The 22,329-nt window shown below is 33.8% G+C and overlaps 1 long non-coding RNA gene across 1 annotated transcript in view; it reads right to left on the bottom strand.

The window, feature by feature from the left end:
• Window positions 1-3,323: 3,323 nt before the first annotated feature.
• Window positions 3,324-22,329, bottom strand: part of LOC146996696 (uncharacterized) — a 41,668-nt gene continuing 22,662 nt past the window's right edge. Inside the window, exon 2 of the long non-coding RNA XR_015041597.1 lies at window positions 3,324-4,894. This is a non-coding gene — a long non-coding RNA (uncharacterized LOC146996696). The remainder of the gene's footprint in view (window positions 4,895-22,329) is intronic.

The following is a 22,329-nucleotide window of genomic DNA, read 5'->3' as shown; positions in this document are numbered from 1 at the left end:
AAAAATATGCGTCTGTTTCTCGTACTTTTCTAATATACAGTGAATTATTTCATAAGAGCATTACGCGGAAGTTTCTAATTAGTCGTTTATATATAGTATATAGACATTGTCAAAAATTCCTTTCCTCCAGATGTAAACCACCTGTTTCTCGACCGGGCCCAAACAGCTTTTTACATATTGTTAACTGCAAACAATCATTCGATTTACTGCATAGTTAAATGGAATGTACTCTGAGAGCTGAAAAATGTCAACTAAGCAATTTGCAATTTGATTCATTACTAGTAAATCTGAAATCAGTTTCGTTATTTTAACAAGAAAGGGCATTTTTATGCATAGTGCTGGAAATAGATTAAAGATTTAATAAAAATTAAATTTTAGGTTCGAGTTCCATTTGACGAATATCAAAATGTTTACCTTGAAATATTAATAAAAGTATTTTGAAAATAGGAATGTAATTTTTAATTAATTTAAATCGATTTACTCTAAAGCAAAATGCCGTTACATTAAATATCAGAGGCACAAGTAGAAGATATAGAACTGGATATAGATGGCTAGAAGTAAGAAACAAACAGAAAAGAAAGAGAGAGATCAGAGTAAAATTATTCATGTTAAATTCAAATGGAAAGAATTTGAAAATGCTATATTTCAATAGCTAAGATTTAGTTAACTCTAACAGGGAGAAGTACCTCATATGGGCATAGTCTACATCATAAGTGAAGTGGTGAAAGCATACGGTATCGTGTTTTTACTATTTGAACACTTTCGAAGATCTGAATGATGAGTTTATATATGTCAAATACTCTATTAATTACTTATCTCTATCTATCTGTAATTATACACGTACTGTCCAGCAATGAATGCTCGATGTATAGGTCACAGCCACTATCCCACCTAAAGAGAAAACTTTCATTTATGAAACTTCCTAGTACGTCTGCCAGGGAAACGAAAACAGGCTTTACATCTAACATTATCCTGCACATTTTTATGAAACATTAACATTTTGATTCGACCCTTTTGTTTTATTTTGTTTTGTGTTTAAGCAAACGTTTCGAAAATCATTCCTACTTGTAAATACCTGTTTGTTTCTTGTATGTTTGGGGCACCATTGGTCATGTGGTTAGGATTGCAGAATACTGAGAGTTTTATGGAACTGATCATCCCAATTGTAATTTCCATTATTTATATACAAAAACAATATAGGAGCATGAAAAACACCAATATGGATAGTTTAATAAGACGAAACTTCAGCTCGTAAGTGCTGATAAAAAACAATGTACAATAACTAAATGTTACTGTAGGATGTTTATTATAGCTTAAATAAACAATATTCTGTTTTTGCTCAAACACAGCGTTAAAAATACCAAGTGGTTGACACGAAGCCACATAAATTTCATTTGACTAATTATTAATATATTATTATATCATAATATTAGTTAGCAGTGGTAAATCTAGGTATTAAAAAACCGTAAACACGAATTTTTGAAAATTTTAATATTTCTCTTTTCGCCACGTTTGAATTATCCATTTGAAATTAGGCATCAAGAAGGTGGCAAGGGGCCTTCATTTTCAAGGAATGATTTCTACCGGCAGTAATTTTACAATAATATTATAAGATTAGACATAATAAATCTGACAGCATGAATGCATTATATGAAAAAAGCACGGAATTTGCAATGTTTTGCTGTAGAATGTTATACTAATTCTCGATTATCCGTGTGTGGAATACCCGTCTTGCAATTTGGAACTAGGTACCGTTGAAGCAATTTTAAGCGACCAGCGAATATATTTTTCATTTAGTCAATTTGTCGAAATTTTAATCTTTTTAATTGCAGTTTTACATTATTTTGATTACCTTTAAAAACGAACGTGAGTAACTCATCTGAAAATGTATAAGCTGTGAGAGAAATCATATTGAATGATCTGAGCATACAGAGGAGACTAGTTATATGCCTTTGGCTTTACAATCCTTGTTAGAATATTTCATTTTCAGAGTTGTGTTTTTGTGTTTATTGCAGCTTGTAGGATGATGAGTGAAATTGCTTGGAACTCCGTGCATTAAATAAGTGCAAACATTGGTTACAGACCTTGTTAATTAAAAAAAATTAAACTTTACAAAAAATAATGTTACAGAATACATATATTTCTTTTACATTCCGAATCAATTTTTCGTACCTAGTTGAGTCACATAAATTATGACAACCTTTGAGAAATTAATTTAAAAGAATTAAATATGAAAAAAAAGAAATAACAAAACAATTATAATTTGGCTGTGCGAGAAATCTCACAAATACTACGTTTATGTTTCCGAACAAATGCATAATATTCCCTCCATTTCTATCTATCAATTTTATCAATTATCTCTCACACCCTTTTTTATGAAAATCTGTGATAACACTTTACAAACATTTAAACAAATAAATGAAACTTATACAGATTGGACTGTCAAATACCTCGAAAAATTAGTTGTTAAATTTCAAAAAATATCAGATTTCATTACGAGATATATCTGACATCGAAACGAGTCTCAATTCGATAATGTCATGGATTTTTAGAATTATGATTACAGTTTGAAATTATCCTTATTATATGAAAAATATTAAATAAATTTGTTATATATCAGTTTCCTTGCACACTCTTGTGCTATATGTACTTTAACGTACAAAGAACGTTATAGAATAATACGTTATAGAACGTTATAGAAAGAACGTTATAGAATAATACGTTATAGAACGTTATAGAAAGAACGTTATAGAATAATACGTTATAGAACGTTATAGAAAGAACGTTATAGAATAATACGTTATAGAACGTTATAGAAAGAATGTTATAGAATAGTGTTATCAATGGTTATTTAAACCAAACTGCTGTGCGTTTTTAAGGCCGAGCGGTAGCTTTCTAATTAACACGCTGAGTTCGGCGCCGAATTTGCTGTCCTTTCTGTTCAGCCGGCAGCGAGCTAAGCCTTAAAGCTAAGCCGTATTTTTGTTTAGAATGTTTCAATACATTTCATTAATGCTAAATTTGATCACATTTCATTGAGACTATATTTATTTTTTAACTTATAGTGTCGGTTCCGTGGAACGACGCCAGGCAAACGAAAATTCCAGTGTCGGTTCTCAGGGACCGACGCCGGCCACACGGAAAGTTCACTGTCGGTCCCCAGAGACCGGCGCCTCGCTCAGCGTGTTAAGAAAGTTTCGGGCCGGTAAGTAAATATGTATTTAATTCAAATATATGAATTGATATGTAATCTATATATATGATTGATTGTATTTGAGTTCTATTTCGAATACTCAAAACTTAAACACAAAGAACTAGAGGCAGCAGATACATAAATCAGTTTATTGAACGCAATTTAACAGAATCGTTACAGGTGATGAGATGTGGGTAGCTCACTTCACCACAGAAAACAGCAACTCACAATTGATTGGCGTCACAGGGATCCACGCGCCGGACGATCCTCAGTCTATGCACGGAAATTGAAGTCCACGGTATTCTGGGATAGTAAAGGCATTCTGCTCATTGACGTATTGGCGAGTGGTGCTCCGGTGAAAGCTGATCTTTATTGCGCTTTACTAGAGAACATCTGAAGAGCCATTCAGAACAAATGGTTTGGGATGCTCAGTGCTGGTGTTGTGGTGTCCTACGACAACATTGGACGCATACGGGGAATTCCACAAAATATATGTTGCAGACGTTTCGCTGGGAGATGTCTGACCATCCATTCTATGGCTTCGATCTTGCTGTTAAGTACTTCCACGTGTTATTGCACCTGAAGACGTTCTTGTCTGGGCACACTTTCCTACAGGTGAAATGTTGCAGACAAATGTGACGGGCTGCCTTTCTTCCCAGGCGACAGACTTCTATGACACTTTAATGGAAATAGGTAACCGACGCTATGACAATTGGTATAGTTCCGATGTTTCTTATGCTGAGAAGTAGCAGAAATATAGCTGTATCTTTTGCAATAGGTTTTTCCAGGTAATAAGACTTTGTTTTTTATGGTTTACGGCAAAGTAATTTTTCGGACGACCCTCTTATTGTTTAAATAATCATTATCAAATGAATATACCTTCATCTAAATCAATATCTAACTCATTGAAATCATCATATATATAAATTTCCTTCTAAATCCAATCAACTTCATCTGCTAATCTAAGACATCTAACTAAGCATAACTACCCAAAACACATCTTCATGTTAAACCATCATATATATATATATTATCATCATCATCGTCATTGAAAATATCGCCAAATTAAGATAAATCATTATAGCTCAAATCAACTAAATAAAAAGCAGTATCATCTAAATCACCACCATCAACAATATGATTCTCATTTGATCATCGTCTTCATCACCTCAAACTTCTAAATCACCATCAAAATTGTTATCTGAATAACCAAGAAAGAAATTATAAAATTATCACCAGATAATTCAAAACCATCATTTAAATAATCATCATCATCGAAATCATACCTTCAGTTTAAACCGTCGTATATGTCATCATCACCATTATCATCGTCGAGATAGATAAATCATAATCTTCCAGATCATCTAAATAGAAAGCAATATCAACCAAATCATCATCTTCTTCATCCTCATTTAATCATCGTCTTTATTGTCTAACTCCTCTAAAGTATTATATAAATCACTCTCACATCATGTATAAAATCGTCATCAGTCAAAACTATGTCACCATCAAATTCATCTAAATATTTATTATCACTTAATACACATCGTCATTTTAACCATCATGTATATCGCGTCACCATGATCATCGTCAGAATAAGATAAACCATCATCACCCAAATCACATCAGTCATTCTAAACCATCCTATGTATCATCTTCATCATCATCATTGAAGTCGTCGTCAGAATAAAAAAACTTCACCTAGATACAAAGCCCGATTACCTAAAGTTTTATTATCATCCTACTCAATTATTCATACTCTTCATCACTAAACCATATACTCACGACCACCTAAATAAAAAATCAGCAGCAGTTAATCTAAATTGTCGTCCTCAAAATTCCAGTTAAATTATTCAAATCATCGTCGTTTAAATCATGACTTTTTAGTGTTCGCTAGTGTGCCGTCAAATAGAGCCAGTTTCATTCAGGTACAGACAGAAGGATATCACCGGAAGTTCACTATCGTTGGTTCAGGTGTAGTAACCAACCGCCCTCAGGAGATGCCAGAGGCTTGGGTACGTAGCCGAAACCTATGCCATCTTAGATAACGTGACACTCGGAAGTGACGTAAGAGTTTGAATAACGTAATGTTTCAAAAAGTTTGGTTTTTGTGACAACGAAAATATTTTTTAAAGTTTCATTTCTTCCGGAAACGACGAATTGTTTTCTTTTTTTTTTAGGCAACGGCCTCTTGAACCCCTTGAAATCTTGTTTGTAATGACATTAAAAATTTCCCTTTTATCATTAAATCTGTATTTGTTTTTAATTGAGCATCTCATTATTTACTGTTTGTTCATTTTGCATAATTTTAATATAATAATAATAAGCCAAATGCAAAATGTTAATCGTTAAAGAGAAATGCGACCAGAGATATAAAATTAAAAATTAAAAGACAAAGAATTAAATTTATATATCAAGTTTTACCAGAATAGAAAAAAAAGAGAAAGGACTTTAAAGAATAGAATAGTTGAAGGGGTGATGAAAGCCAAAACATTTCATAAAATGAGGATTTCTGATATTTGCATTTTCAAATTCTCTACAATTTTAGCTTTCTTAAAACACCGTTCTTTAATCTCTATGAAAATTAGGACTGTACAAAATCTAGCTTTAATTTGTCATTGAATACTTTGATAAATGATAATTTTTACATAAAATCGCGTTTTTCCCCGAACGTGATTTTTTATACTCGATGTAGTACCTGTTCTCAAGAACTACTGCTCACAGGTATCTGAAATTTTTATACCTTATTTACTACGCTTCCAAATATTTGCCGAAAAGAGCTTTTGATTATAATCAGTGCTAAATTTTACTATGCGTAACAAAATATACTGTAAAATACTCTAAAATTTAAAATGATAAAAAAGCTCTTTTCAGTATATTCAGCTAGGTATTGTGACGTTACTTCCCTTAGCGAAAGACGTTTCCAGAACATTTTATCCGCGAGGGGCGAAAGACGGTTAAAGGAAGGGACGTAGTTACGCCGGAAAACAGAGTGGAGGCAAGCTGGTGGGAAGAATACCAGACTTGTGACTTTTGCGGTTGGACCGGCAGTCATGCCGTGTGCAAAGAGATAACTTAAGCTAAATGTATAGTAGTGGTATTTGTTTTATTGTGTATTGTTTAATAAATTAGTGGATAAAATTTCAAAGCTGATGGAGATTATTTTCCTATTATGGCGAGTGCATGAGAAATGACCGAACCCGCCTCGGACTTGAAACGGCGCGAGGTGCAAATCGGCGCAGTCGATAGGATAAGATTGTGAAAAAGGAAATCACTAAATAGTGAAAATAATAAATAAATATGGTTGTAAAAAGTTACTGAAAGTTATAAAATGAAATTCGGTGATAGTTCACGAATGGATCTACGATGAGAGAAGATTTTTATGACGAAAGAAAATGGCGCGTTTAGGGCCATGTGTGCGAATAAATTCATCCGATTTGTGAAAGCGTGATGTGCTAAAAAGTTAACAGCCAGTGAGTGGTAAAATGGGATCATCAGTGTTCATCATCCTAGTGAAATCGTGAAAAGTTAAATCAGGGATAATGTGAATTACCGTGTTGTAATCATGTCAAGTTACGTGCCACTGCAGTGTGCTCATGATTAAAGTTAACAGCGTCAAGTTGTGCTCGTCGTTCGATATTTTCACTATCGGGATCAAAGGTAAGTCCTTCTTAATTTATATATTAACCATATTAACTTAGAAAATTATAATTGTTTTTATGTCTGTTAATAACATGATTCGAATGTCAGGCGTTAAAGCCAGTAGACACCGAGAAAGTATATTTTATATGGAAATGAGAAATTAAGGTTCTTATTTTTATCAAGATATAGGAGATTCTTAGAGATTCTTAGAGCAAGGGAAACGATTATTGAAACATTTGAAAATAATGAAAGGAGTTATGTTTGACCACCATCGAAAGCTGAGAAATGGCTGTTCTTTTTACATCATGCTGAAGTGATTCTTAATCTCTATAAAATATCTGAAGAAGGGAAAATTATTTTGCAGAGTTTAAAAACAAAAGTTAAAAGTTTGATCGCGACTCTCGATGAAATGGATTGAAATAACAATATTATGATTAAAGACACCGTATTAAAAGAATTCGAGATTCCTCGGAAAAACCGATCGAGGCAGGCTGGTGGCGTTAATACGAGACTTGGTACTTTAGCGATTGGACCGGCAGCCATGCCGTGTGGAAAGAGATTACTTAAAACATGTTTTGCGCGCCTTATATTATGTATATAGTTGAGATTACTTAAAACATGTTTTGCACGCCTTATATTATGTATATAATTAAATGTATACTATACTAGTGATATTTGTTTTATTGTATATTGTGTACCGTTATGTGTAATAAATTAGAGGATAAAATTTCAAAGATAGAGATTATTTTCCTACTATGGCGAGCGCATAGACGAACCTGCCTCGTGCTTGTAAGAGCGCGAGGTGATAGATGTACTTTAATTACGTAAAAACCTTCAAGCCTGTAAGAACAGCAGATTTTCAGAAAAGGTAATCCAAAAATTGCCAATTCAACATTGTTGCTATAGGGTTTCCAACACCCCTTAATGAAAAGGAGTAAAATATTTTTTGAAAAAATGGCATTTATGGAAATACAAAAAAGAAATATGTTTAGCTTATAAGAGTATATAATATTTCTGTAAAATAAATAAAGTGAGAATTTAAAAGCAATTTTTTAAAATAAAAAACCAAAAGGAAATATTTATAGTTTTTAAAATCAGTATTACTTTTGTAAAATGAAAGAACTTAAAATCTTTTTAAAGTAAAAATAGCGAAAAGAAAAATTTAAATTAAAGTTTCACGTTATTAAACTAAATATTGAAGAAAGAAACATTTTTGACACGAGAAAGGGAAAATAAAAGAATTTAAAAGTCAAAATTGCATTTACACAAGTTGCAACTTTGATAGAGATTCGCGTTCCTTTAAGCCTCGGGCGTCTTCCTATGACGGTCGGTTACTATTAAGCTTGTTATTGTAAACTGGCTATTCAAATTACAGTCGGTATGCGCAAAGGGGGCCTGAATCTTCATCCTGAAAAATAAACAAAATTATTGTTACACATCACATAAAAATATCAGTTAAAATGATATTTCAATTCTGAGTCACAAGCATGAGAATATTTGAGAAGGTTACTTGGCATACGCAAATAACCAAAATGAAAGGTACTCGAAACGCATGTCTGTGCACTGTCTGCAAAAGTTCAGACCGGATCTTGGTCGTTTGTGGTAGGCATTGACTTGCAAGTACAAATGTGTTTTGAAAAACGTAAATGTTTGCGCTTTGGTACTTTTAAATTTAAAGTCATTTGTTTTGTAAAAATTACGAAGCCTAGCTCTTCATATGTTTCTCCGACACTCATAATTTTATGAGGAAAAAGTTTGCACTCGTTATGAAATAATTTTGAACATAAGTATCTCCGTCTGATTTCGATTGACACCAGTCAATTGTTTTGTGATTTATTTCTTATAACCAAAAGGAAAGTTTCCGAAATGAAGTCTAGGTATTGGAGGAAAGAATAATTAGTAAAATGTAGAAAACTGATACTTTTATTTTGAGCTTTTTTGAAATGAAATCATTATGCAGCGTGCCAAAAAAATTAAAAAGACTTCTCACAAAATTTAATTTTCAATGTTCTATTTTGGAAATGAAAATACCAATTAACAATAGACAGAACTCGTCCTTGACTTTGTAAATTATTCTAGAAATCCTTGACTTCCTATAGCTGGTAAAAACCTGAAATCTCTTACTAAATTTGGCATGGAATATGCCAGTAAATTTCAAACGTAAAAATGTGCGCCATTTGTTTTTACATAAAATTTCTCATATAAATAATTCTTGGATTAGACTTTTTTTGAAAAGTATCTTGACCCAAAACGTTTAAACTGTTTTCTTAAAACTTTCGTTTGCTATTGAAAATTTTATAAATATAACTAGACTGAGTTTTGAATAAATGAAATTACAACCCATAAGCACCTTGTTGGAACATTTTGTATAAGAAAACGTAATCGCATATAAATCAAGTTCTTATATCGCTTAATTACAATGCATCAGGTCTTTTGTAAATAAAGAAAGCAATAAAATACACATGGTGGTTTGGCAATACCAAAAACATCATATCTCGCAACAGCTCTTCTTGATTATTTCATACCTTAGGAAACACGAGCAAATATGTCAATTGCGGAAACATTGCAGTTTGGCAAGCGATAAGGTGGTGCGCAGGAGAAATGATTATCGGGGAAAATATTTCTGCAAGGTAGGAGGTGATTTGTATTCATTCTGGATGTGGAAGAGAATGTTATTCTAGGACTTCGAGAAATAAGGAACATAATTTGGATAAGAGTGCACTTTCGACCAAAGTGAGTTTGCGGAATTAGGAGTCATGTTTCTTCTTTCTGAAGTCATTTGAAGCCGTGGTTCTGATGTCAACATCAAAGACTTAACGATATCACATTTGCTTTTAGTGAAGTGTAGTTCATCCAGTGCTTTCTTCAGCAGTAGTTATGGCTTTCGGCGAACGAAACAAACACTATGCAAGTTTCAAATGTTAAGTCATTCAGTTTGCGAAAGAAAATGGAAATCATGCAGGATGGTTTTCGTGAATTCTTCGTACACGAGTGGAAGAGGCATGAAATTTTACAATGATTATTGCGCCAAAGAATAAATGTGTATTGCATAAAGAAGTAATGAAATAGCTTACCGTCGGCGAAAGTGTTGGAAACTGCATTGTAGAAAATCCCCATCATCACTAGAATGGATTAATTGTAACAAGAAACAGCGTACGTTTCTTTGCCTTAAAAATAGAAAAAACGAGTGCAAATGGAAGTGAAAACTCTAAAGCAAACTGAGGTTGTGTATTCGATTTACTTCACGGAATAATTCAGTTCTCCGAGAAAAAGAGATAAAATTTTTTCAAAGGCTTCGAAAATATAGAGATAAAACTTTGATGAGTTTTTAAAAATATGTTAAACTTTATTTACTATCACGTGTTGCAAATATCGATGTCATTCCTGAAGTTTTGATATAGTAGGAGATAAAGAAACAATGATATGAAAGAAAAATAACGGTTAACATAAAATCAATAGGCCAACGAGAAATCTCACCTCACCGTACTGATCTCCTGCTTAGCCGACCGTACGAAATTAAAAGCTCATCGATATCTTGAAAAGAAAGACTTTGCTGAAGTGCAGGTTCCCGAAAGTGTTTTCATCCGTATTCACGAGAAATGATCGGCGGAGAAAAATGTTGTGAAACTGTGGATAAGAAATATTTGGCAAAAGCTTCCTTTTGCCTCAGATAATCAAGAAAGTATAATACTTTGGGACATGCTCAGCCTCCATCTAACGGATAACACAAGTATGTTGTTGAAAGAGTGTTATACAGATATGACAGTTTATCCAGGCGGATTATTGCCATTAGTTCAGATATTAGACATATATGTCAATAAATCATCGATAGAATATTTTAAACGTTAGTGGAATACTCGAACAAAAGTGAAGGTGAAAAAAACAATTACAAATGGAGACCAAATACGTCATGCCAGTGCATAAATAGTGTGTCAGTAGATAATAAAATCACGTAATAAAATTAAATCTATTAGTGTATAAATGTTTTCAAAATTTCGATGTTACGTTTTTCAATCTTTGTGTTTAGAAAAGGGATAAAGAATTCAAACTTTTATCTCCGAAAACAAAATTCTAAATCAGATTTCTAATGAAGAAGTGAAATTCTCTATAGCTTTACTTTCCGGACTAATTAAAATTAAGAAAAAGAAGAGAGAAAAAAAATAACTGATTTGGGTAAGCAGAATATTTAGCCATTCAGTATCTATTGATGGGAATGTATATAACTCTAATGAATAGTACAGAAATAAGATAAAGTTACGTTTCAGTTTGTAGGCCTTACATTTCAAAATGGTTTTAATACAGCTTAAAGCGCATAGCCAAAGATTATGCTCTCAGCCGCTTTTTCAGTAATAACGTCAGAGAATAATTCTTACAGTTACAATGTTTTCAAATAATCCATTCCTTCAAAAGTAATCTATTGTACTAAGATAATGTGTTTTCGAGGGCAGAAAATGAAACAGAACGGCGAGATCCATCAGAGTATGATCCTGTAATGCTTTAACAAATCTTCTTTCTTAAGTAATAGAGAAATGTGGTAGAGCTTCATCTTACACTATATTCTTGTATTCATATTATTTGTAATATGTGACTATGTGTCTCTATTCGATGTGTGGGAAAAAAACGTCTCCAACAGGTTTATATATACGATACCATTCAGATAAACGCAAAGGAAACCAACATTTCCATCTAATAATACTCATTTTATTTTAATTATACCATTTTCTAGTTAGATAACCAATTTGTGAGCAAGAATTTGCATCGTAACAGTGAATCATATTGCTGCCAAATTCCAAATATAAAAAACTAAAGCTCACGAATCACAAACCGAGAGTTTCTGTGAGATTTATGAGGTGCGAAGGAATTTCTATTTTGAAAGAAATCGAAATTGATATAAATTCGCTTTATAACATATTATTCAGTTTATTTATCTAATTATATTATGATTCTGATGTAATGTATACACACATTTTAAAAGTTATTTCTTTCGCTCATTTCAATTTGTAATCTTGAATTTTTACACTGAAAAAATCCTGAGTAGAGACGGAAACTGTGGTATGTCAAACTACATTTAAACAAGGTGAAAGCAAATGAAAAGCTAATGTACATACTACAATAGCTTTTAGTTTGTTTAGAATTACAATCTTAGTAATGCAAATCATGCTGATTAACACATAATTAAAAGTGGATAAACATTCCTTTTTGAACGTTTCTTTGAACCTTGATATAAAGTTCTATGAATATCTGCAGTTGGATAAGACAGCTGAGGGTCAAACAAATTTTAAAATGAAATTTGTATAAATTAATTTCATGAGTTCAATTATGAAAGATATGCCGTGCAATATTTATTTGCACAATTTAAAGCCAGTAGCACAACATAAATTTATTGTTGAAAAATATTGTCATGTGTAAAGCTATGTGTTAAAAAATTCAATAAACTGTGACTTTCCAGGTAAAACCGGAAGACCTCGCAGCCATGAAAGGCACTGAAAACATAGATCTGAACTACGAAAGAGTGTACTTAGTTGCTGCTAAAATAATACTGGTATCTTAAAGTTAGCGTGACTAATTACTAGCTTATAATATATCAGTAGTTACACTTACCGAGCAAAATATTATCAAATGCCGTCCATATACTAAGAACACCATAAAGTTCTTGATAATAAAAATGTTGTTGATAATAAATTTTGGTAAAATGAAGCAGGTATATGATTTATTTGTTCTATTTTTCTTTTCCGGGTCTTGCTTCGTTTGGTCATTAAATCAATCGTTCTACAGTCGGTATCCAGTTCTGGCTCTTTTCGCAGTTCAACCGGTTTCCTTTTCGGGTTTGACAGTTCTTTTCCGGTTCCAGCTTGTCTTTCAGATTTGGAATCTTTTCCGTTTTTTGCTTCTTTTCCAGGTATTGCGTCTTTTCAGACTCCTCTATATTTTCCATTTCTGGCATCTTTTCCGGCTCTTGCTTCTTTTCCAGTTTTTGCAATTTTTCCAGTTCCTTCTTCATTTTCAGGTCTCTCTTTTTTGGTTTTTGCAATTTTTCCCTCAACTTTTGCCTTTCCAGTTCATTTTTGTGTGCTTGTTTTAGCATCTCTTCAATATGTTTCTCCATTTTCAGTTCTTCTTTCTTTTCTAGTTTTTGTATTCCTTCCCGTATTTTCTTCTTTTTCAGTTCTTCTTTCTTTTCTAGTTTTTGAATCCATTCCAGTAATTGCTTCTTTTCCAGTTCTTTCTTCTTTTCTAGTTTCTGTTGCTTTTCCAGTTTTTGTTTGTTTTTCAGTTCTTCCTTCTTTTCCAGTTTTTCCTTCTTTTTCTGCTCTTGTTTCATTTTCATTTCTTGCTTCTTTTCCAATTTTTGCTTCTTTTTCAGTTCTTGCTTCTGTTCTAATTCTTGTATCTTTTCCTGTTCTTGCTTCTTTTCTAGTTTTTGTATCTCTTCCAGCTTTTGTTTCTTTTTGAGTTCTTGCTTCTTTTCTAGTTTTTGTGTCAATTCCAGTTTTCTCTTGTTTTTGAGTTCTTGCTTCTTTTCCAGTTTCTCCTTCTTTTCCTGTTCTTCCTTTTTATTCAGTTTTTGATTCTTTTCCAGTTTTTGCATCTTTTCCGGTTCTCGCTTCTTTTCCAGTTCCTTCTCGTTTTCCAGTTCTTTCTCGTTTTCCAGTTTTTGCTCCTTTTCATGATCACAAGGAGGATTTTCCAATCTACAAAAAAATCGGTATATCTTTATTTCATTAGTAAAATAGTGAAAGTAATGCAATGACGATCACGTTTAACATGTACAACACTTCCATATTTAGATACTATATAACACTTTTGGCTCAGTTTCATAGGGAAAAAACTCCCCGTAGATTATTGCCTGGCAGAATTGTTTTCTACAAAGGGTGAATTTGTTGTTTTCGTTGTTCTGACCTAAAGCCAAGCAGATAAGTTAAAGTATTTTGCGTTATTTGTATGCAATAAGCGGCCTCCATGAATCTCACGTAGAGCGTAATAATTTGAAAAGTTTCAGTGCCTTACTTTTCCTTACTTAATTTTTACATAAGTTGCAATAATAATAACAGAAATAATAAACAGGTGGCTTAAAAACAGAGGGAAACAATGACGAAAATTGCAAAATAGGAGGAAAAAAGGAAACTGAAATGAAAAGGGAAACAACTACAAACAAAGGATGGAAAAAGCATTTTAGAAGATATACACGTAACGTTCTTTCTGAATCAGCCAAACCTGTATTATAACGAGTCTCTTTGCTTCGCTGGCTGCACAGATTTCAAATTTTCTCTCGTTATTCAAAATTCGGATCATATTGCTGGTCTTTTTCGTAGTCCATCAGAGCCGCACTAGGATTTTTGCCACCATTTGTTTCAATTGAAACTTTTATTCTCATTCTTCAGTTGCATTCTTAAAGTTTATTTATTTATACAGGAAGAAAGAAAGAAATCAATCAAATCAAAGTAAATTAGGAAAAGATATACCTGTTTTCTCCTATATTTATTGTTCCCTGTAATTTCTTTTGCCTGTTGCATTAAATTTATTGAAGGAAAATTTACAAAATCATTCAAAATGTATTTCCTAAATCCTTATGCGAATTTAGCCCTTCTGATCATTTCGGCCACACTTTAATGGCTTTTACAATTTGATGTTTGAATATTGACAGCTGCCTATACTGAAATATGCTCTCCATTGCTCTCGAAAAAAGAAAAATTAAAGTTCCAGGTAATTTTGCAATGAAGGACACATATATCTTATTTGAAGGGCAAGAGGAAAAGAAAAAGATATTTTCGGATGGGAATATGTAGCATTTTAAACACCGTGTTTGTAAATGTCATCATATAGTAGCAACACTTGAGTCATATGTAATTATACACATATATGAGAGAGACGACGATGACGAAAAATTAAATGGCAAAACATGGCCGAAAACACTTTCCTGGTCGGTGCAAACAACACAAAACACAAGAAAGATCGGACACCAGTTACGCTTAGCACAAGAGAAATTAAAAAGTAGGAACAAAATTAGACACTTATGGACCTCAAAAAAGGTGTTCGAAATTACGACCTGCACCCTGTTACGGGTATCCCATCTCTCGCACATCCAACTGACTATCTCTACCAAATATCTATCCAATGCACTATGACTATCCAATGCACTGGACTATCTCTACCAAACCCATGTTTATGATACGTTCCGAAGGAACTTTCGAATACTTTCTTTGATGGCGATCCCCTGCTTTTGTTCTTATTTCTTGGTTTCCGCTGCGCTAAGGAAAATAAAAAAATATCTTTACAATGTTCGTACCATATTTTTCTTGTGTTGTCTCTCGTCACTATGGGCCAGGAAAGCGTTTCCGACAATGCATTGCAATAAACGATTATATATATATATATATATAAACAATATATATACACGATATATATATATATATATATATATATATATAAACAATATATATATATATATATAATCTTATAAACATATGTTACCGTGAAAGACCGAAATTGGAGAATATCGACATTCACCGGAGAATGTCAACATTCACCAAATACGTCGGTGAAAGATCAAATATTGCATTACATTCTTCTACATTCGGACCCTCACCGGTGTACGTCGATAATCACAGATATGCTCTGGTGTAGATTGAAAAGAGCGGAGTATATGTACACATTGTTATTGCAAAAGGAAGTGTTCCACAAATAAATGCAGTTGTAACAGCAAGGGCCTCTTGTGCAATTGAAAGTGTTATATATATATATATATATATATATATAATCGTATAAACATATGTTACTGTGAAAGACCGAAATTGGAGAATGTCGACTTTCGGTAGATTGAAAACAGAAGAGTATATGTACACACTGTTATTGCAAAAGGAAGTGTTCCACAAATAAATGCAATTGTAAATGCAAGGGCCTATTGCGCAATTTAAAGTGTTATATATATATATATATATGTATATAATCGTATAAAAATATGTTACCTTGAAAGACCGAAATTAAAGAATGTCGACTTTCACCGGAGAATGTTAACATTCACCAAAGACGTCGGTGAAAGATCGAATATTGCATTACATTCTTCTACATTCGGACCCTCACCGGTGTATGTCGACAATCACAGATATGCTCTGGTGTAGATTGAAAAGAGAGGAGTATATGTACACACTGTTATTGCAAAAGGAAGTGTTCCGCAAATAAATGCAGTTGTAAAAGCAAGGGCCTCTTGTGCAATTGAAAGTGTCATAACAGTTTAAGTTGTTGCAATAAATAAGATTTGAATCACGTAATTTAGTAAACATAGCTTGAGTAAGCTCCCTGTTCCGAGTCAGGATAGTTCATGTTTCCAAAGCAAGTAAAGAGGAATACAAGTCCTGATAGTGGCGCCCGACGAAGAAGAATAACCATGGCCGAGTTTCAAGAAGAACCTGTGGTGCCTGCAGAAGCGACTCAGAATCCAGAAATGCCAGCTGCCGCCCTGGAAGGATTTGGGTACATCGTACAGACCATGCGCGCATCGATGAAACCAGAAGCAACATTTAATGGAAACTCACCGGTAACCAGTTTTTTGGAAAAATTGGATGACCACTTCATGCTGTATCCAGTCCATGAGTTCCATAAAGTCACCTTAGCTACCAGCGCTTTGAGGGGCCAAGCGCTTAATTGGTTCAAATGTATAAACAGAAGGCTCTTGGGTCAAGCGGGAAGTCCCACCTATACTTACGAAAATTTTAAGACTGCCTTAGTAAAACCCTTCCCTGTCGTAAGAGATCGTGCAAGTTTAGAAACGGAACTCTTCAGCATATACCAGCAACGAATCGAAAATCTTTCCACCTTTATTTTAAGAAACATTCACGTCTTTAAACTCTTGTATGGAAACCGTCCGCATCCTGAGATAATCCAAGTGATTTTGCCGAGTTTAGTTCCCCAAGTACTAGACTTTATTTAATTAAGGAATCCGACTACACTGGAAAAGTTATTTGAGCTAACAATCCAGTTTGAAAATAGAAGAACGGCGGACATCGAATAAAGACGCCAGTATGAGCAACGAAGCCAATTTGGTGCGCCAAGACCACAGCAAAGGCAAGAACACGGCTACGGAAGCAAATCGAATCAGAGGGCAAGGAAACCTGAGTATCCAAAAACAACCGGCGAACGTCGACAGTTCAATAGTAAGCCAGAAAAAAAGTCTGAAGGCCAGCGGAAAAACAAGGAAGGCATGGAAAGGAAGAAAGAAAATTAAACTAAAACGGATTTCTGCTGACGGGAGGGTGCGGAAATCCGAAGGCCAAGAAAAGCCCTCTTTCTTCAAGTTAAATACAGTTATTGTAAAAAATTTGACTCTTCCAAAGATTGAAGTTAGAGTTTTATAAAAGATTTTGCAGCTATTGTTGAACCATTGTTAAAATTAAAAAGGAAAAAGGCAATTTTCTCGTCCACGGCCGAAGCCAATAGTGCTTTCGAGAAATTAAAGCAAGCATTAACGCAAGCCCCTGTTTTGAAATTTCCTGAAAACGATGAGAATTTAGAAATTTCAGTGGATGCTTCGGATTATGCGCTAGGAGCGGTACTTTCGCAAAATCAGCAGCCCGTGGCATTTTTTAGTAGAACTTTAAATCAAACACAAAGAAATTATTCCGCGACTGAGAGAGAGGCACTTGCAGTTCTGTTAGCAGTGCAAAAGTTCCGAGTCTATTTTCGAAAGGTCCAATAACAGTGTATTCTGATCATGCGGCGGGAACTAGATTGTACTCAGGGAAAAACTTATCCCCAAGGTTAATAAAGTGGGCACTAAAGTTACAAGAGTATAATCTGGTAATTAAGCACACGCCCCGGAAAGGAAAATATCGTAGCAGATGCCCTATCCAGAATAAAAATAGATGAAGAAGGTAATACTGTAAAGGTGGCAATGCTCACAGCATGTAAGTTACATTCCCGAGAAACCGTGATAACCGAACTGAGTAAGGATCCTGAATTTAAAAATATTTATGATTATTTAAAGGATCCTGAAAATTTTAGCCACCAATATATTGTGGCGATAAGAAATAGGGCGGCCCATTACGAACTAATAGATGGTCTATTATTTTATACAAAAACTACGAATTCCAACAACGAATTTCGACCTGTTATCCCAGCTAGTCTTAGATTAAATATACTGCAGGAGTTACACGACTCCCCTTTAGCTTCTCATCCTGGTATTCGAAAAACCATCCAACGCGTACGCGAAGCAGTTTATTTTCCTGAGCTGCAAAAGTTAACAAGTGCGTATGTCCAGTCCTGCCCAACATGTCAAGCAGTTAATTATATTAATTTCCGCCCGGCCGGGTTTCTAAATAGTATTAAATCGGAATTTCCAAATGAAATAATTGGCATCGATTTATTGGGCCCTTTCCCAAAAAGTCAGTTAAATAAAAGTGGCTATCACCTTGTTATGGTTGATTATTTTAGTAAGTGGATCGAAATTGTTTCCTTAAAACGAGCCTCCTCGAAATTAGTTACTGATTCTATTTTAAATAAATATATTTTAAAATACGGGGCGCCCCTAAAAGTAATATCGGATAATGGTCCTCAATTTGTAAGTAATATATTTGAAGACATGTGCCAAAAACTGGGCATACGTCATTTAAAAATGGTCCCGTATCGGCCGCAATCAAATATAGCGGAACGGGTCAATAGAAATATAATGAAAATTGTCCGTAGTTATGTTAAAAATTTTCATAAAAGCTGGGTTAACTATGTCAATGAATTAGGTTTCTCCCTTAGGACCGCAAAACATGATACGACGGGCAAAACTCCTGCTGAGTTATTTTTAGGCAGAAAGATTATAACACCGTTAGATAAATTATTTTATGTTCAACAAAGAGCTCCAGAATTTAAAATGGGCAATATAGAAAAATAAATTAAAAAAGCAAAAAAGAACACTGAAGTAGCACAGAGAAAACAGAAGCTTTATTATGATATGAAACGACGGGGAGTATCTTATAAAGTAGGACATGAAGTGTTAAAAATTAAGCATTCACTTTCTTCAGCACCAGAAGATAAAACTGCTAAATTTTATCCACGATTTGAAGGACCATATGTCATAGAAAAAGTAACTCATGCTTAGTGGTGTTAAAAGCCAGGAATGGTGAAACCTGCACCGCAAACGTAGACCAGATAAAACCATTTTATAATCGTAATAAAATGCCAATATTTCAAGATCTTTTGCAGGATCCGGCACGGCAGGCACAAGCTCCAGAGGTGGAACAACGACAATCCCAAGGGCAAGCCATTAGTAGACAGGAGCAATTGAAAAGAAAGTTCCCCCGTTGGAAAACTGAAGGTAACAAGAAAAAGAAGTCGTTCCACCGACCAGAGAAGAGAGAGCACGACCACCCCCAGAATGAAGAAGGGAGAAGTACGACTAATGCAAAGAAAGCCAGGAGAAATGACAGCAACTATAACACGGCTCCAAAACAGAAGATCTACCCATCGGATAGGAGTCTACGCAGCAAATGTCGACGAATTGATGAAGGAAGACCAGCTGCAGATGCAAAGACGCAAGAAAAATTTGAACAGCCAGAACGAGATCCAGGCAACAACGAGAGACAGTTGTCCCGGTTCCGCCAAGACCAGCTGCCATCAAACGGCCGTGACCACAGGCAGATGCTAAAGGAAGGGACCGAAGGGCGAACCCGCACAAGAAGGAAGATCAACCAGACCGTAGTCTTCGCTACCTTCCAGGACTGGGCAGAAAAAAGGATGTCTGAATATCACAAAGATAAGTAAAACTTTATGTTACTTTGAAACCGTAAGTTAATTTTTCAATCTTACTGCAAGTGGTAGAATTCAAGAATTTTTACTTCATGTGAGGCCTACCTTTATCGCCAAAAAGGCGAGAAAGGAGTTGTTACCTATTTTGGTATTGTTTTTCAGTTACTCGCGAGTAAAACTAAAATTAATGTATAATAGGAATGTGTAAATACTTGAATATTGAAAAAGCATTGATAATCTTTGAGAAAGGTACCTTAAGAAAATTGTAAAAATTATTGTATAAAATTTTATTTAAAAGATTCTGGCAAGAAAGAAGTTTTAATCTGAAAGACTTTTGAAATGTAGAATTTCAATGCAGAAGAATTGGCACTTGCTTGGAAAAGAATAGAAGTTAAAAATGTACTACTAATGTATGTTTTAAAATGCGTAAAATTAACGGCATGTTAATATGTCCTTATATACAATGTGAACTGTTATCTTAAAAGTTAAGAAATATTGTGATATGTTAAAAGTAAAAATATTAGAGTAATGCCAAAAATTTTAACTTATTCGTGTGACTGTAAAAAGAGCAAATTATTGTGAATATGTGATAAAGGTTGAATGAATGTAGTTAGGCTCTCTGACGCTACACTTCAGAGTTAGCCACTTTTCAGAATTGTAGCTCAGGGTTTAGAGATGAATATAAGGTGTGTTCTGAGGTTTTGTTATGTTGAATTTTAAGACGTTAGTGCTTTGATTGCAGGCGGTAGTGTTGAACACTTGTACATAGACACGCTCGTGTTTGGTGTTTTTCTTTACAACACAAGTCAGAGAGCACGGGGAGATAATTAAATAACGTCATGAATGAAATAAGAATTTTAAAGGAGAAATATAAATATTCATGTTACTTGCCATTTGATTGTGTAACATTTCATTAAACTAGTTTTCCTTCCATAAGGAACCAGATTTCAACTAAGAAACTCCTGTTTATAGATGCAGTACAGATGAAAATACTTGTCCATAGAGATGATAATGTAAAAACGACTTTTTAATATCTAGTTTCTAGAGAGAAATATTTGAAAAAGATTGGCCTCGCGTTAGATTCTAGAGCTAAAAGTTTTCAACAAGGTCGTTTTAGACCTCAGTTTCAAACTAATTAACTCTGGCGGATAGTATGTAAGGATCCTAAGTTTTACTAACGTTTTTGATGTCATTTAAAACGCTTAATTACAGGGCCGTAGTATAATACACAACCCCCCCAAACCCAGAAGTATAGCGATATACAATAGTGACGTGATCGAAGATTCTTTGGAAATAATCGTTGTCATCGAATGACATGCATATTCTATTTAAGTAATCGTAGTCATCGGCTTTAATATTCTTTGCAAATGATCATTGACATCAAATAATCATTGTAAAGAATCATTCTCATCGGATAATCATTGAAAATAATCCTTGTCGTTACATAAAGGGGCATAGTAGCTGATGTATAAAGAATTGTACTCAAATTCTAATCAAAAGAATCGCATATGTATGCAATTTATCATATGATCATTATTTACAGCAATGATTCTTATATGTTTTCGACCTACGGCTCCTAATGACGCCGCGGAAAACTTGCGCAACAGTGACAAAAAGAATATTTAAAAATACAATAAAAGCTTGAAAGCTAGGGAAAATGTGTGAATTTATTTTCCTTTTTTTTAAATGAAGCTTAATGTTTTTAAAGGAAATTGAATATTGTAAACAGGAATCAGCAGTTTAAATATATCTGGGATTTTGTCTCTTTGTTTTTTTTTTTTTTTCTTCGTAACATCATATCCTCCGGAACGGGGGGGGGGAGATTTGAGTTTAGAAGGAGGTACCCTCGGATTTCAAAAATTCTTGGTAAAACTTTTCGACTATTGTTATCTTCCTACGACTATCACTCGAGATGTTATATAAAATTTCGGAAAGCGCTGGAGATCAAATTGCTTTATTTAGAAAAATGATGGCTCTTCTCACTCTCAAATCGTATTGTTTAAGAGAAATTTTTAAGTTAAAAAAATATGAAATAAATAGTATTGCCAAACTCGAAACTTATTGTTATTATTTACGGTTATATTCTGAGTTGAAGAAAGCACGTAATTCCATATAACGTCACTGTATGTCGAAAAATATTTCGTTAATTTCAGTATTTTAAATGAATAGCTGCTTTTGGCAACGTTTATGTTTCACCTTTAGATCCGTGACACGATATGCTATCGCTACGTTAATTCTTTTATTGAGATTTTGCAAATTTGTTATATTAAAATTAATTTAAATCATAACTTCAAATGTATTACCCCAAGTGTCAAAGGTCTTTGTTTCCTGACTTGGCAAGAAAAATTTATTTACGAATAGCTGGTTGCTTGGAAAGAATGAATACATTTTCTTCATAATGAAATGTTTCTATGCATTTTATGCTATTCTAATTTTATTTATAAAAATTTAATTTCTTTTATTGTATAGTTCCTTTCTTAGTAGAAGTTCAAACTTCTGTAGGTATTTAACATATTTTAGATGAATGTTACTTTACTACAGTTACATAATTTTTTTTTCAATTTACTAAAATGTCTGAACGCAAGAAGACAGCACAAATGTTACAGCGAGCTACATAAAAAATGAAGTAAAAAGCACTAGGAGACTCAGCAGGCAAGTAGAAGAAAACTTGCATGCGTCAAAAATGAATGAAGATACAACTAGACACTCAGCAGGCAAGCATAGTGACAAGAAAGGTTACGCATTCAAGAAACTGAAGAAGA

The sequence above is a fragment of the Stegodyphus dumicola genome, chromosome 6 (assembly GCF_044657685.1).
Source record: "Stegodyphus dumicola isolate Sdum_Otavi_A_Nest chromosome 6, ASM4465768v1".
Lineage (NCBI taxonomy): Eukaryota > Metazoa > Arthropoda > Arachnida > Araneae > Eresidae > Stegodyphus > Stegodyphus dumicola.
This window is presented reverse-complemented; position numbering and strand designations above follow the sequence as displayed.